Here is a 16189-nt window from a genome sequence, read left to right as displayed (position 1 = left end):
AACATGAATAATGTAGAAGTGTATAAATGTAGCCCAAAGTTCCATAATGAGCAGTTTCCATTTGTTCTTTCAAACAACATTTAATGAGTTCTTGCTGTTTGTCAAAAGCACTGCTAGATCTTAAGAGCTAGAAATATGACCCAGTGGCCTCTTTCTCAAGGTCCAGTAGGTGAGACTGACTGAGATGGGCCTGCAGAGACTTCTGAGAAGGGCGTGTGACAGCTGCACTGAGGATAAGGATAGGCAATGACATGATCTCCCAGCGAGAAATGAATAGGAGGGTGGCGGGGGTGGGGTGGGGTGGGGTGGGGTGTGAGGCTTGGAAGCTCTGAGAAGAAACAGATTCATGACCTTTTCTCCGGCGAAATATCTAACCAAATGAGGATGAGTGAGGGCCCTGGGGAGTGAGCAATTAGGACATCTGTACCAGTTGTTCTGGCTGAACATGCACCAAGTTGTGTTCAATGTATTCAACTGCATGTTTGGCAACGGTCATCCTAATCTCCTTCATGACTAAAAGACCCAGTTCTAGCCAGGTGTGGTGACCCACATTGCAATCCCAGCACTCAGGAGGCTGAGGCAGGAAGATGATGGTGAGTTCAAGACTAGCCTGGGCTGCATATTTAGTACCAGGTCAGCCTGAGTTACATAGTTATATTTTGTCTCCACCTCATCCCATTCTGAAAGCCAAACTGATCCATTCATTCCCTACACAATTTTAGTCTACATATTACACAATTGTCCCAAAAGACTTTGAAGTCATCTTTAATACTGAATACCTGCTGAAACCAACCTAATGTCAAAGCACATGGTGCTACCACTGTTGGGATTCTCTGAGCACTAGCTGCATAACTGCACATGCGCAGTTCAGGAGCTAGACAAGGGATCTTGCATCATCAGAGTGCACTGGTGATTACATACGTGGTCACGCAGTCTGCGCATGTGTGGAAAAGCTCTGTAAGCCCACCTGCGCCTTAAAGAGCCAGGTACAGAGTCCCATCCTCTTTCTCTGTTCTGGGTCTCTTCCCCCCCCCCCCTGCTCTCTGCATGTGCGTCTCCCCCAGGCCTGGTTCTTCTGCCCCTCCCCCCCAATAAAGCTCTGATACTGATACTGGGTTTTGTTGTGGCCGTGACCTTTCTATGCAGTAACCATCGCCGCCGGTAACCAGCATCGCTTATCATTCTTACAACCACCGTTTGCATAAAAATGTTCATTAAATAGTTACTGAAGGGAGTAGAGACAGAAAGACTATGAAAATATTCTGAGACATACTGTCAGAAATCTAAAACATATTAGAGTTTTGGTGGTGAAGATGGATGCAATGTTATTTTTGAAGCTGGGCAGGATGTCAAAAGACAAACTTGAAAACAAATAGAATCACTGTTAACGTCACTCAAGACTCAATGCTAATTCTGTATTCCCAGGATGTACATGTAGGGAGCGTGAACAACATAACTCATAACATCCTAGACTTTCCATGGAATGCAGGTACTGTTGACCTTGGATAATGAGTGAGAAATAAAACCCATTTCTCCCACATAGCTGATGTATGTTGAATTACTTCTGCCTGTCTCTCCAGAGCCAAGCACAGGGGCTCTCAATAAATATTATGGAATAAATTAACTAATGAACGATGAATCTGAACCTTCCAAACACTCTTTCCAGCTTTCCCTTGGGAGCAACGATGAGTGATTAAAAGATTGATTCGAATTAAACTGAAGAGCTGGGTCTAAAGTGAAAAGGATTTCTTGAGGCTGAAATCTGTAGATTTGGGTTATGATTAGTTGACCTAACTTAGAACAGAACAACAGACCAGTGTACAAACTGAGGGATTGAGGGATGAGAAGGAAGGAGGAAGTTTCTTACTATGTTTCTGAGTCATGAGGAATAAATGTGGGGTGTGTGTGTGTGTGTGTGTATAATCTGTATATCTGTTACTTTTGTATTTGAGATACACACATGTGAATCAATCTACCTACATTTATCATCACCACCTATCATCTATCTAATTTATTATCTACCCACTCATTGTTTGAATACATAATGCACACACGAATGTATATTCTTACATATTAAGCATAATGGGTACAATAATGCACAGTTAAAACAGCACAGCAATGCTTTTTGCCTTCCAAGGACTAGCAGTGGGGCTTTGGAGCAAGGCAGAGATGCACTTTGTTCTCCAGTTTTATCTTGTAAACCGGGGAGCCTGATGGTTATTTACTTCGGGGTCTTGTTGAGAAGACCGAATTTACATTTTTAAAATGATCTTTAGAATGTGCCTAAAGTTTCGTGAATGCTCTCTGGGTGACAGTTTGTGGCTATGATGCTACTTTGTTCCCTCCAGTCTTCTTTCTTCCTAAGAAGCAGGGAACACATAGGGTCGTTTCAACAAGAGGCAAAACGTCATGTACCCACCAAGTAGTCTATCAGAGGGGAATCTGAGTCTACACGCGGACACTAACACTGTAAAGGTAAAAATTCTCGGGAGGACAACGTTTAAATTATGTTTGATTTCTCAAAATAAAAGTATACGAAAAGCATAAACCCAGGAGTATGTTCAGTCTCCAAACACAAATTAAGAATTAAAGAAACCAAAATGACAGACTCTGTAATCTGCTTAGGAAAGCATAAATTGTTAATCAGGCTCCAGGCTACCATGCTTAAGACCGACTTTGGTATGAAGCCTTCCTGGAGGAAGAAGAAGGTCAGGTGGCTTGGTTGTGAAGGGTAGGCAGCCTGTTAACCTCAGGCCCTCTGGCTCTCAGGACACCATGGCCAGAGTTCACTTTGAAAGAGACTCCCTTTAAATGAGTCAGTTATTAAGAATCAAGTCATCAGCACAGGCTAGACAAATTATATTTTCACGAGCATGAATGGGCTTTAAAGAAAATACATCCGAAAAACATTTCTTCCAGAGAGTTTTTTGTAGCTCGCGCGTGATTTTCACCCAGCAAGCACTTCCTGTGTGTGCCCTTACTCTGTGCTGGGTCACTACTGCTGCCGACATCCTAAAATTCTGACCTTGTGACTGGCATGCGATATTTTAAAGCCATTTTCTCATTTCCCCCCAACCTAGATTTATCTATTCCATAGAGCATCTTCTATTTGTATCAGAAGGGCTTTTGCTGTGCAAAGAGTCAAATAATGAATTTTCCCAAAACTCTCAGCTGAATATCATTCTTAGGAACACTTGTCAATCAGGTAAAACCTAAATTGGAAAGTGTGTGACAAGCACAGGATCTCCTTAGCATACAGAGCCTTGTGGCTGCATCTCGGAATTGTTGAGTTTAGCACAGTCTAAATTTCACTCCTGGTTTTAAAGTACTTTTTCATAACATCGTGGATGTTAGCACACGTTCCTTAATTATTAAACAGGGAAACTTTGGCCCTTGTCTTCGGTGACTGGTATTTCTAATCAACCATGATGAAAAGACCATGATGTCGTGAAAGAAGGAGGAAGTAAGTCATTTAAAAGTCTCATTTTAGTGTAGTGACAAATGGGGAAGCCAACATATGCTCTATTAGTGCTCAGAAGATCAGGGTGCGAATCCACCTTTGGCTCTAGGGTGCCCAGTTCATCTAGCCCAACCTTGCAATAATTTCTCCTTTTTGTGTCCATTGTATTAAACTCTTTCATGAGATCACATTAAATTGAGTTGCTTGAGAACCTTTTATTTTCCTATGTATCTCTAATCTACATGTTTAAATAAAGCCACTGTCCCCATTTAGTATCTGTTTGGGGAGAAAGTGGTCATTTTGATTATCAACATTCATGCTGCACACTGCCCAATACTTGTTTGTGGCCATCTCTGAAATGATTTCATTATTTTTCAGGACAAAACAACAACAACAACAAACCAAGTATATGTTCATTTAAATTCAATTCAAAAGCTGGCAAAGTTTTCATTTGTTGGTTTGTTTTATAAACTACTGTGCTCCTTCTAAAGATATTTAGGAGTATAGCATCCACAATTGATATCATTGGCAAAGGGAAAAAAAAATCAGTTTTCTCCAAAGGATGGTCACTGGGTGGGTATATTAACCACATGTCGGGGCAGCCCCTATCCCTAGGGGAAATCGGTCAACACAAAACAAACTCAATGGTATTTTTGTAGACTTTTTGTTTCATTTTGCTTTGTTAGGGCCTTTTGTCTTATAAGTCTTTCGCTTGTTTATTTTGAATTTCCTTTTTGCGTTTTTGAAGAGTTTATTTGCTTGTGTGCTTCCTGTTTTTGTTTGTATGTGTCTATTTTCTAAAGAGAAAGAGAAAGAACATAAAGATGAAGTTAGGTGAGTTAGGAGGCAGGGGGAGTTGGGGGAGGGGAAACATGATTAAGATATATGGCATTAATTTTTTTTTTTAAATGCAGGTCTAGGAGCTGTGTTTGGCATGTTTACATTTCCTTCAGCTGGAAAGATGTGCAGCACAGCTGGTACTTTGGTATATGGGGGTGATGGAGGAGAGCCTCCTTCTCTTGAGGAGAGTAACTGTAAGTGGTCCTACTTCCTTCAGCTAGTTTAATCAGGACCTGCTCCAAACATCTCTTGTTTTGATAAAAGGAGTGAAGTCAGTAGATGAAATTGGCATTGATGTATCAGAAGGCTCCCCTGTAGAATTAATTCTTTATGAAACACTAGCAAAATCCCAACTAGGTACTTTTAAGCAAGCAGCTTAATTTGAGGATAATTGCAAGGAGATACAGTAGCTTGATGTGGTCCACATTAGGGTTCATCAGCGATGTAGTAGTCATGGTGAGCTCGGTCATTTTGCATTGGTGATTTCTTAGTCTGACCACACACTGCTCTGATCAGTATTGAATTAGGATATGTTGCTAAGGAGAACTCAGAATATTTCATTTGAATGTGAAATTGAGCAGTTTCAAACATTTTACAAGGTAGATGATAGATTAATAAAATTCTTTTTTATTCCTGCAGTTAAAAGCATGATACACTTGCTTTCATGGATGAAAGCTATATTATACCCTAGAGAACTGTCACTTTTAAAAGTAAAAATGCATACATTAAAATACAAATCAACACTTTAGAGATTTTTTTGTTTGTCCACAAGTATATGAAGTTTATTTTCATGGAAAAAAGACATCTCTTTTATTATTTATTTTGTTAAGATGAGATGTGTTTGCTCTTGTGTATTAGTTTAGACATAGATTTAAAACTTGTCATTGCTTGCTGAATAATCCATTATACAATCAAATGGGGAAAATTAATTGTTTGCAACACATTCTGGCCATCATCTTGGAAAAGCACATTTTTAGAGGACATGTTAATGTAGTCAAAGATCACTTTGGTTCCAAATATTAGAATTAGTATCTATAGGCTTATTTTTTTCCAGGACTAGAGAATGAACCTAGGGCTTTGCTCACGTGTGCCACTGAGCTCTATCCCCATGTATGATATAATTACAGGACCCAAGGATACCTGTTGGTTCAATGGTTTTGTATAGTTTGTCTTTTTGCCTCTTCTATAATTAAAAGTTGCCTTTATTTTTTTGCTCATCCATATAAGAAGGAAGCAAGCGAGGCTTCATTTTTCAATATGAAGACATTCATTATACAACCCATTGGTCATAAGGCTTTTGGATTTCATGGAACATTAACAGTTTTATTTTTTAAAAGGGGGAAGAGTTGACATTGAATTGCTTGCCAGATTTTAATCTTGCCAAGGTAAAACCCAGCATAATTTATCCATACATACACTCTCATGAAAGAACTGACATTCCGACTCCAAAGGAAGGTCATTGTTGGAGTTCTTAAAATAGAATGAATGGAGGTTTATGAAAAGGTTGCCATTTAATTTTCATATCTGATCACTAACCAGCAAATTTACTTTTGAAAGATGGACACTTGACTTTGAATATCTGGAAGAGTCATTTATTTGGATAAGGATCATTCAAAAAACTGCCATCAGGTTGTTACAAATAAACCAAATCTCAAAGCGTATCACCAGCACCCAAACAGGAATAAAACTTTGAAGGAGGTATTAAATATTTTCTTTGCAATAGTTTGAAAAGGATGTTGAAACACAAAAATCTAGAAGAAGCTTGTATCTTTATTTTTATCGGTAAGTTTCCATGCCAGCACCTCCACGGAATACAAACAACAGTCCCATAGATGTATTTCCTGTTTAATTTTTAATGCCAGAATTAAGTAGAAATGACAAAGAGCAATGAAATCCAGCGACTAGATCCCAAGATATAGAAGAGGGAGAGAGATTAAAGAACAAAATGAATGTAGTACATCCACAGATAAGTCACAGTGCATCTCCCTGCTTATCACTTATCTCATATGGAAATGGCCAGTCTGGGATGAAGTCTCCAAGAGCCTTCTCATGCCTCACGTTATCTGATTATATGTCTAATTATCAAACTTCCTTTGGAGGCTGGATGAACTACATGACTTTTTAAAAGTGGCGGTAGAGAGAATAAAGGGTAATGGTGGCCCATCTCTGTCAGTACATACAATGACCATGTTGTTAAGATGGCTTCTTTCTCCCTCTCTCACACTATTTTTTTCTCTTTCTTTGCTCTTTCTGGATTTATGTGAGTATGCATATGAAATTTTACTTTGAGAAGAATCCATTCAGAGCCAGGCCTTATGCATGCCTTCTGTAATCCCCATCGCTTGGGAGGTAGGGGCAGGAAGAGAAGGAATTCAAGCAGCCCTTAGATACATGGGGCTTTTAAGTCCATCCGGGGCTATGCAGGACCCCCCCCCCCACTTCTTAAGCTATTCAGAGCAAATATTATACAGTGATAGTAATAAAGTAATGATAATGTGTTTATAGAAGAAGCAAATAACTTCTCTTACTTATCACATGGGGGAGGATCGAAATACATTCTTTCAGTGTGTGAACTTAGGGATGGTAGAGGGCCACCTTGAATGTCATTACTGTGTCTGTTCACTGGGATCTTGGATCTGGACCTCTTTGATAAGGCTTCATTGGCTGACTAGTGAGATCTAGGGATCAGATTGTTTCCTCCCAGTGCTGGGATCACAGTCCAGATCATGCACAGCTTTTTATATGGGTGCTGATGCTGGAGATCGAACACGGGTCCTCATGGGTGTACAGCAAGCACTTTCCTGACCAATTGACCATCTCAACCCTATAAATACATTCTTACTCAGCTCTACTCAGCATCCTAATTGCCTTGGGCATACTGAGTTGTTATTGTTAAGATATGGGACCGATGTGCTTAGAGGTACTATGAAACTGGGCCGTTTCTTGCCATCAGTGAAATGAATGGTTTTCAGTTTTAGCTACTTTCTCAAAGTGCTTCCTTCACCAATGAAACTATCTCTCATGGCAGGAGAAGATAATTATGTTCACACAAATATGATTTTTTTTTACTGTTTATAAACGCTAATGTATGATTACAAATGCAGTTTAAAAAATCGAGTAACCTAGAAACATTTTCCTTAGCCTTAAACTTTGCCTGGCTCTGGTCAAAATAATCAAATCATTCCCATGCCCTCTGCTGCTCAATATTTCTCAGAGAGAGTCACACTTTCACTTCTAAGACATCACAAGTGTTTGCTAACAGCACATTCATTAAGTGCTTGGCTCAAAGGGAGATTCCCTGGAAATTCAAACTAAGAAAGGGCTGAGTAAAGAGGAAACACACATTAGATTTCCCTTTTGATTTACTGTCTGATTGTTATGATGCAAAATGCATCATAAAACTGGGGGGATGTGTCAGTGGTAGACCTGCCTGGCATGTAGAAGGCCCTAGGTTTAAACTCCACACCACCAAACAGAACAAAAGCCCCCAAACTGATATTTTAGCCAGGCACACTGGCTCCTGCCTGTAATCCTAGTACAAGATAGGCCGAGTGTAGCTGGTTGCTATGGACCATCCTGGGCTATATAGTGAGTTCCAGTACAACGTGGGTTTACAGAGTGATATTCTGTCAAACCCACCAAACAAACAAAACATTGCATGACTTTATGGAAAAGTTCAGTAAAGCTTAGTTCATCATTATAATTACTTGGACACATACAAATTCTGAACTCAATGACTGGAGAGTGGTTCGACCATTAAAGAGCACCTGTTGCTGTGGCAGAGAACCTGAATTCAGACCCACATGGCAGCTCATAGTCATCGGTAACTCCAGTTCCAGGGGTTCGGATGTCTTTATTTGACCTCTGCAAGCACCTGGCATGCATGTGTTACACACACACACACACACACACACACACACACACACACACACACACACAGACAAAATATTTCAATACATAAAATAAATAAAAATTCTGAACCTCTCTCTCTTTATATGTTTTTAAATCCTCTTTCTCACACATATAAATTATGATACTGTAAACTTAAAAGTCCTCCATACCAATTGTGGAGGTACTGGGGGAGCCACCTTCTCAGTCTTTCGTTCACTATACCATACACAACGGGGAACGAGTATTTTTTTTGTCTGAATTACTATTTTATTCTTGGCTTGCACGCCTCCAAAGACTATACATTGTCGTCTGTCTGGCTTGTAGGATAATAAAGAGATGAGGAGGGGAAGAGTTACTAGTCTTTAAAGTACTAAGAAAACACTTTCTTGATTCTGATGAATATCTGACCACATTAAAAAAATACTCATCTGGTTAATTTATAACCATGCCATGATCATCTCTTTAGGTGGTAATTTTTTAAAGGTTGATTTTCAGGTTTGCATTCCACAGTAGAGACCAGCAATGAGTACTAGCATGCTAAGGGTGCAATTGTGCTTAAAGCACTATGCTTATGAGGAAGAAGTAGCTCCCGTGTGAAACAGGCACACTTCATTCTATTGTGATTCTTGTGTTCCAACGTCCATGGAATTCACCTCTATCTGTGTCTGTCTTGGCCCTGTCCTCAGCTTAACTTTTCTTATTTCTGTATTTTATTCCTGTAACTTATTAGGTTTCTTGAACATCTTTGGTCAGACCTACTTATTTAGGAAATTATAGAAAGACACGGTGTGCTCTCAAATGATGAGTTGTGAAGATAAATTAGACCCCATGGCATGCTAGCATTATGATCTTCATCTTCCATGAGAGCACTGCCTATCTGCTGCTAGAAGCTTTTGACCTATGCTGCCAAATATTGCAAATCAAATTTTAATAGTAACATTGTGATTTTAATTAAACCCTTCTTATAAATCTCAGCAAGGTGGTGTGACTGCTAGAGAAATTGGGGACTCAACAGTGTTCATGTCAAGATATTAATGAAACGAAGTGGAAGGATTTCTAGAAATCTGTGTGGATGGGAGACAAGGCCCTCTGCACACACATCAATGAAACATTTATGAAGGTGCTCTTGAGATAATCCTCATACAGCAGGTGTTTTTACTGGAAGTCTTGGAAGTTCCCTGAATAGTCTAGTCTTGAGCAGCTAGACTACTGGCTGAAGTTGCTTCCCTCGGGCCAAACTGTTTTGGCTTAAACAATCTGACTGTTTTTCATCTAGTAAATGAACCAACTTTCTGAAAGATTACTTACACTTTCTCCCATGTTCCTTATGTTCCTACTTTGTGGTTGATAGTGTTCCAAGGACTATATTCAGTTAGTTCAATAGTTAGGGGAAATCTGAAGTTTCTCATAGGATTGCTTTGAAAATAGGAACCTTTCCCCTAAAGAGGAACTTTTAAAACTATAGGCAAATTAATTTTTACAAGAGCAAGTTCAAACAAAACCATTACAGTTTATATCCAAGAATGTGTCCACATATCCCATTTATCTTAAGATGCAGATAGACATCCCTATGGAAACATAAAGATAAAATAGAACAAGATCAACCTACATTTCTGCATTTCTTCCCTAGTTTGTAGAACATTTTCACAAGTGGTCTCTCTCTCTCTCTCTGTCTCTCTCTCTCTCTCTCTCTCTCTCTCTCTCTCTCTCTCTCTCTTTCCTCTCCCCTGTGGGCATGATTGTTTAACTTTCTTTTTTGTCTGCAGATCACCTATTTCCATAATGTTCTTGAGTCTTTGAATTTAAGAATCATTATTAAGAAACAAGTGGAGCCCCCGAAAGTTTGATTATCTACATTCTCACCTTTGTGTGAAGCAAATGAGGTAGGCTCCTCGGTAGACACTGGTTAGGCACAGACGCTATGAAAAATGCAATTCAGACTGAGTCATTACTTGTCATTGTCATAAATGAGACCCTAATTCTGATGGGCCTGGTGAATGGCTGCAGTGACTAAGCAAGGCCAAGGCCAAGGCTTCTGCAGGGTGTTATCTCATTTGCAACACATTTCAAACTTCTGAACGGATTTTTCAATTGCAAGTGGAAAGCTGAAGATTGTCAGCCGAAAAAGCTGATTCACCCCCCGGAACTTATCTAACTCCAAGCTCCAGGAGAAGCCTTTAAAGAGGGGGGTTATCTAGGGCCGGTAGGATGGCTCAGTGGGTAAAGGCACTTGCAGCCAAGCCTAATGACTTGCCTTTGATCCTGGGAATCCACACGGTGGAAGCAGAGAACCTACTCCTACAAGCTGTCTGAGTTACACAGGTGCCATGGCATGTGTGTATAACACACACACACACACACACACACACACACACACACACACACACCACACCACACAAATAAAAGAAAAAATGTAATAAATATTTTTTCGAAAGAAGTTACCTAAAAGAGCATAGAGAACAATTATAACACATAACAATCAGAACAAGGGCATCATGTGTATCTTAACCACCTTGGAACTTAGGTTTATTTGACTGGGGACTTCTTACCCTCAGATGCTTCTCTTTCAGCACAAGCCCTGAGTGTTTATGGATCCCTAAATGAGTTACTGGGTTTTCTCCCCCCAAACGTTTCTTTAGTGGTGAGAGTCTTTAGTGGTTGTAACCATAACTATAAGCTCATTCTTAATAGTTGATAAGATGGTATTTAGGAAGCAGAGCCTTGGCAAGGTTCTAGGAAAATATATAAGGAAAATCTTGTATATTTTGATAGTGGTAGGCTCATGGTTAATTGGCTATTGCTTTGATTTGGAACCATATGTAGACTTTTGAATAACCAAAAGATACTTAGAAAATGATGAAAATACCTCAGAAGTCCCTTTAATGAAGAGAACTAGAGAAATGGCAGACAATGGTTTTGACCTAAGACATGAATAAAGGTTCTGCTTGGAGAATAACTTGTCTATGAAGAAAAAGCAGATAAGCTCTTATTACCATAGTAAGATCTATGTTGCAATTGAACTGCACGACAGAGGCCTGGAGTGGTCCACTACAGGTCCCTCCCAATTAAACGAGAAGGTTGCGGGAGCTGGAAAGATGAAGCCTTAATAATACATTGTCATCCACAACTACAAAGCAGGTAGATCCAGGAAGGGAGCCCACACAAAAATTCCCAAGGAAGGTGGGTGCTTTCCACGGTTTATCTCGGTTTTTAATCCTTGGATGGGGCAGTCATCCCATTACCACTAATTAGACTTGCCAAAGTCATTGTTCTAACTTGTTGCTTCAGTAAAGGGGCATGTGATCCCTCACGATGTGATTTCTAGACATGCCAGCTGCTAGCAAGTGTCCCAAGCACTCTGCAGGACAGTTTTGTCCCTGAGAGAGGAGGATGTTTCACAGCAAGTTTTTCCTTGCAAAGCTGGTGGAAGGTGGTGAGTGGAGCCAAGGCACAGGTTTTTTTGGCAGTAGACAAATTGATAGGAAATGCTTTTGTTCCATATATTATCCTTGCAGAGTTAGCACTGAGAAATGTAATTGCAATAAATTGACATAAAAGCCAACCAGGAGTGGGTCTGGAAATCCCCCTGGAGACACCAGCCTGTCACTTCCTCCTAATGGCAGCAAACGATAATTGTGGACAAATACAGTGGAGTTCTATCATTGCATTTTTCTCTCAGCAATGTTCTGTTACCTTGTATTTTCTGAAGACATTGATTACTTCCTCTGCTTCCAAAGTATGGCACAACCCATGAGACCAGGTAGGAAGAGAGCTACCTTTTATTTCACCCCAACACTTTGTTAATTAGAACACACTGAAGGGAAAAGAGTGAGGCACAGTTCTCTGTTGGGTTTAAGTTTCTTAGCGCTGCGACGAAAATATGGCCCCTGGCACGCACTTTGCCCTCTTCATGACATCATGAAGCCATCTGCTTTATCATATCCCCTGTCTGGTCACAACTGGCTTTTGGATTCTCCAAAATGCCAAACCCAGAGTCTCTCGCAAGTGCTCACACACAAAGGACTGTGCTCAAGCTAAATTGGGAAGGGTGTTTGTCCATCCGCCCCTGGAACTCCCCCAAGCAGGAAGAACCCTGAGAGTTTTCCAGTTTCAGGTAAAACCGTCAGCAAGAAAAGAAGGAAAATAAGCCAGCTTTGGCCATCATTCACATGGCTGTTACTCATTCTCTGAGAGGAGTTGTCCATTAACTAGCCACATCTCTGGCTCTGTTAGCATCACAGGGAGGAGTTTGCACCCCCCTGGATAATTAACCACCAAGAAAGCTCACAATTAGCATTCATCTCCCACCCCAGACACATAAGTACACCCCAGCCACACTGTTAAGGGAAATATCTTTTCTGGTCCACAGTGTGTGACTTCAGTAAGTGAAAGTGAAGAGACACAGGCTGATACAGCTTGCAGTGACTATCCTAAGAAAGTGTCTTCATAGGAAAAAAAAAATGAGTGGGAGAGAGAAATGTGTGAACATTCCACATGATTAAACTTCCTGGTTCTTGAATGTTCTCAGTAGTACTTAAGTTAGGCGACCAGCCCCTTGCAAACTGAGACCTGCGTGTAACTTCCCATAAAATATGGATTTTATTGCAGCAGCGACAACATTCCTCAGTACCACGTTGACCTCGCCAGCATCTCCCATCTCGAGATGGATCGTAACTCTTGGCAGGCGAATAACTACGGAGGAAGTGACCCCAGCTCTGCTGCAGTATAGGACGGTGCATTAAATTCCACATGAACGCATTGGGAACTCCGCTCCTGCATTTGATACCTAAAATCAGGCGCACCAGATCTGCTTTCCAGTCAGAGGAAGGCATTCTTCCCCAGATGTGTGTGTGTGTGTGTGTGTGTGTGTGTGTGTGTGTGTGTGTGCATGTGCGCGCGCGTACAGCCGTGGAAGAGCTCTGGAGAGCGGCGTCTTCCACATGACTTTTCCCTGGACAGTGTGCTCCATTTTCGAAGTCCAGTGTCGGACTTGCCTTGCAGCCTAAGCATTTCTGTCCTATAGAAGCCTGCAGGCATTGCTCCGAACATGCAAGCTAACAGTTTCCTTTAGCTCATTCTCTCAGCCAAACCATCTCTGTAAGTTTTCCTTATTGGGAGCATTCCAGAGTTTTCAGACTACCTGAATTAATTTCTGCGTTACTCTCGAAGCCAAAAGCGTAACTCGGCCCAAGCATTCACCACACAGACCCTTGTATTGTTGGGTAGGTGGAAATAAATCAAGCCCCAAACGGCTCCACCGCTCCTGCACGCACTAGCGCCCTTGGTAATTGACCAGCCAACTTTGCAAAGCTGGAGCTCGGCTGGCCGCCTCTGCCAGCCCCACGGAGAGGACGTCGGCAGCTTCCACTAGTCCGCACTGTTCCCTGCCACCCCCCACAAACCCTTAGGCGGCTCGGTCTTACCAGGCGGCGGAGGAGAGGCGCCCAGGCTCCCCGGGAAGCGGCGCCGGTCCTGGGCAGGGGCAGCAGCGCCACCAAGCAGCCCGACCCGCGCGCCCGCCCGCACTCAGGCTCGCAGCTGAGCATCCCTCCCAACTCCGCGCACCGCACACACCCGGCGCAGAGGACCGCTCTCTTCCTCTGATTGGCTTCCATCAACGCTACTGATTTAAAGACATGTATATATAAAGAAGAAAGAGAAGGAAAGACAGACAGAAAACGTACGCACAAGCTCCCGCATTACCAACGGAGACCGAACCTACCTCTGTTCGCCTTCCGGAACCTGGGGACACCCTGCAACTAGCCCAGGATGCTCCTGCCTCCGCCACGGTCGCCGGCTCTGTGCTTCTTGCTGCTGTGGCTGGAACTGCAGCTCTCGGGATGGGAAGGTTATGGCTCGGGAGAGCTGGCTCTTGTGGGCACACACTGATTTGCAAGTGAATGAAGTGGGAGGGAGCAAAGAGAGGAGGACTTTGTTACAGAGGCCCAGTGCCTGCCCCCGCCCGCCCCCTCCCCTTGACAGAATGACTCCCAGTGTTTGAAGTCCGGAGCAGTTCGCTCTCTGGAACACTCCTGCAGCCCCAGGCTTCCCCTTCCTCTTTTTTCTTATATATTTTTTTTAGGGGACGGCTTAAGACATACTGAGAACTTGTGTGACTCTATCTGATCTTTCTTTTATGCTATCAAAATGCACCGTGTTCAATTACCGGCAACGGTCGGATGTTCTTTTCTAATAGACCAGGCAATTAAGATTCCCGGGGACATGGTACCGCGTGGCGCTGTGGGCCAGTTTGTGGGAGACAGCACGCACAACATGCACGCGAATAAAATAACCCCGGTCTCCTGAGGTAACAATACCGACGGCTGTTCTTTATAGCATAAACAGACGCGAGCAGACAGATTCGTGAATGTCTTTGCTTCTTTCATTTCAAGAACACGGGTTTTTATTTATTTATTTATTTTAGCTTCAGGAGCTCTGGTTCTGTTTTGGAGTGGGTAACTCTATAGAGTGCTGTAGCATGAAGCCATATGCCCCCCCCCCCCCCCGAGAGTGTAGAAGCGGTTCAAATCCAAACCTCTCAGGCTCACCAATGTCTCCATGGTTGATCCATCTTTCTAAATGAGCTGATACCAGGATACACTACATTTGCAGATTAAGGTGTATATTGGTATTTAAGACTTGTTTAATGTTTTGAGATCTTTCTGGGAAGTTACTGAAGTCAGACAACGTCTATGTTAAACTCCTTGGTTCACATAGCTGTCTGGATGGCTATCCTTATACTTGCCAAGAAACGACTTCTACTGTGAAGGGACTAAGCTGCAGAAATCTTAACTACGTCAAAGCATTGTTAAAGGAGAATCACGACTTTTCTGCATAGAAGATATAGACACGTTGCAGCCAGGCACTGTTGGATTAAGAAAATTAAATCTAATTACCACAATGGTTTCACCCGGGGTCAGTCACACCCCAAGCCAGCTGTTTGTGCATGCTGCAAGCTCTCAGCAAGATTTCCATTGCCTGGTGCTCTAAAGACATTCCAGCCACTTGGTTTCTGAGTGATTTAACTAGCTAGAGGTTGGTCTTCTTCCCAAGAGAGCTCTTACTAGAAAATCTTTTGTGTCCCTAATAGAAGTTCAGGCATTTTAATGAAGCACAAATCAAAGTATTTCTTCCAGGCAGCCGATGTTTCAAAGAATTGTATGTGGAACGGTCCTAGCACAGATGTTCTGCACATGGATGGTGGAAAGACTTGAAAAGACATCCCTGTGATGAGGAGCTGCCTTCAGTTTGCAGACAGGAGGCTGAACATGTTCCCTTCATGTGGCCATTTGAACTGCCGTGGAAAAGGGTTAAGGGAGCGGACAGCTGCTTCACATTTACTCATCCCTCAGGTTACATACTTCTTAATTTGAAAGACTATCTTGGTAGGTCTGTATAGTTCTTTACAGCTCACAACGGATTCTTGGAGACTATTTGATGGCATTCTTTTGTCAATATGATGTGATTTTTTTTTTCCTGCTGAAAAAGACAGAGGAAAGAGATTGCTAAAGGCAAGGTAGAGGTTAAGAATGCTGTCTAAGGTAATAAAGCCAGGAAGAACAAGAGATGAAGGACCTAGATGTGTATATGCCAACCAGGGTGTCCACAAAGTATGTGTGCCTATATAATTTATTAGCATGTGTGATAATAAATGAATACAGGAGCATATGCAAGTATGTTAATAAAAAATACATTGTGTAAGATTGCCTTTAGCAGACAGATGTATAAATTAACTGATTTTATGCTATATGAAGGATGATAGTGAAATAGATTTTCTATCCATCGAACCAGTTAATATCTCACAAAGGAAATCTCTTAATTATTTGTGATGTATTACCCTTCAAACTCCATTAGCCACACATCAAAGGTAGTTAAAACAACCTCATTTTATTAAGAGTGGACAATCAGCTTGCTCCTGAACAGTTTCATGTGGCAGCATTAAGTGACATTAAGGAGTTTGTAACTCCAGGATATCATACTAAAGGACTTTATGTGATT

The 16189-nt window shown here is 41.7% G+C and overlaps 1 protein-coding gene across 1 annotated transcript in view; it reads right to left on the bottom strand.

Moving 5' to 3' along the window:
- Positions 1-14076, bottom strand: part of Cdh6 (cadherin 6) — a 135095-nt gene extending 121019 nt beyond the window's left edge. Inside the window, exon 1 of the mRNA XM_059276492.1 lies at positions 13914-14076. The gene's annotated coding sequence lies outside the window, so the exon portion shown is untranslated. The remainder of the gene's footprint in view (positions 1-13913) is intronic.
- Positions 14077-16189: the final 2113 nt, after the last annotated feature.

The sequence above is a fragment of the Peromyscus eremicus genome, chromosome 11, assembly GCF_949786415.1.
Source record: "Peromyscus eremicus chromosome 11, PerEre_H2_v1, whole genome shotgun sequence".
In the NCBI taxonomy this organism is placed as follows: Eukaryota; Metazoa; Chordata; class Mammalia; order Rodentia; family Cricetidae; genus Peromyscus; species Peromyscus eremicus.
The sequence above is the reverse complement of the archived record's forward strand: the minus strand, read 5'-3'. Positions and strand labels throughout refer to the sequence as shown.